Genomic DNA, 1,244 nt, shown 5'->3' with positions numbered 1-1,244 from the left:
GGGGGGGAATAAATGCTTTTTCCAAAAGCTCAGTTTGGGTGTGAAAAAGACAGTCCCTTCATTTCCCTATCCCCATGGCCCAGTAATAACAAAAACTAGGAAAAGAGGGAAAAAATCACTTGTTTGATTATACGGTTTCTCAGAACGGCATCTAGGAAATACAGTGTTTGACAAATCTGTGCGTGCACACACAGAGAGACACACAGGCACACACACAGATACACACACTCCAAACCCAGTCGCAAGAAACATGCTAGGCAGAGGAAATTCAGGGAGTTTTAGAAGCCATTGAAAGCGAAGAAGGAAACAAAGTTTCAAATCGCGAGTCAATTCATTCCCTGCAAGCCTACCTCTCTTTCTAGCAAAGATCCAGGCTTCTCCAAGCGGGACTCTCCCTCCGGGTTTCCATGGACGTGGTAGGGTGGGGGTGACCACCCACCGGTCTCCCCAGGGTGGCCACCACGCTAGAGATGCTGGCTTTGCTCTCTCGCCTTTCCAGCCACGACCAGGGAGTGGGCTGGGTCTCCTCCCCGGGCCCTCCCAAAGGGAAGGACCTCTCAGGTTCCAAGAAGATGGGTGCAGCGGAGCTGGACGGGTGTCTCTGGCCTTGCTCTCCTCGGAGGGATGGTTCCCCAGGAAGTTCGTGCTCCCCCCCTCAAGCCCCAGCTTTGGAAGGTCTCAACAGCAGAGCTTTCTTAAGAAAATGCTTGTCATGGCAACAGCTCCAGCCAACTCGGGCCAGACTCTTGCTCACCAGCTCTCCCGGAGCAGTGAGGGAGGAGAAGGGGGAGGAGCGAGAGCTGGAACGGAGGTGGGGCTTGGCTGGAGGCCAGACCATGACTCTACTGTTAAGGTGGCCCGATTTCGAGCTGCAGCTGCTTCCTGGTTTGTCTTAAGGCGGAATGGAGAAATGGAGGGGAGGAATCCTCTCTTCTCTCTGGTTTCCTCCCCGCCCTTGCTGTCACTTGTGGGAAGGAAGGTAAGGTGGGGGGTGGAGGTGGGGAGTGGATGTGGGTGGCGGTATTCAACCGTTGCTGGGTGGAGGGAAAAAGGAAGCCTCAGCTGGAGGTTGGCTTCCTGCAGCTCCTAAGGGCCTCTCAACCTCTTGATCACTCAGACCCAGGACCCATAAAACCAAGGTGTCTTCGGCCCCTGGGGCCACAGGCCCCCACCCTCCTGCCCCTGTCTGAATAGGGGACTCCCTGGAGGAGAAGGAATTGCTTCAGGAATCTTAGCACACACCT

General features: G+C 55.1%; 1 protein-coding gene across 4 annotated transcripts in view; it reads right to left on the bottom strand.

The window, feature by feature from the left end:
* The window catches only part of ATP2B4 (ATPase plasma membrane Ca2+ transporting 4), a 98,174-nt gene extending 97,367 nt beyond the window's left edge, over positions 1–807 (bottom strand). For 2 of the 4 annotated variants that reach the window (XR_566951.2, XM_008685146.2), the window contains exon 1: positions 351–806. The gene's annotated coding sequence lies outside the window, so the exon portion shown is untranslated. Of the gene's footprint in view, positions 1–350 lie in introns of all 4 variants that reach the window. The other 2 variants (XM_040636487.1, XM_040636486.1) reach the window with 1 other exon arrangement.
* Positions 808–1,244: the final 437 nt, after the last annotated feature.

Source organism: Ursus maritimus, unplaced genomic scaffold (genome assembly GCF_017311325.1).
Source record: "Ursus maritimus isolate PB19 unplaced genomic scaffold, ASM1731132v1 scaffold_2, whole genome shotgun sequence".
Taxonomy (NCBI): Eukaryota; Metazoa; Chordata; class Mammalia; order Carnivora; family Ursidae; genus Ursus; species Ursus maritimus.
This window is presented reverse-complemented; position numbering and strand designations above follow the sequence as displayed.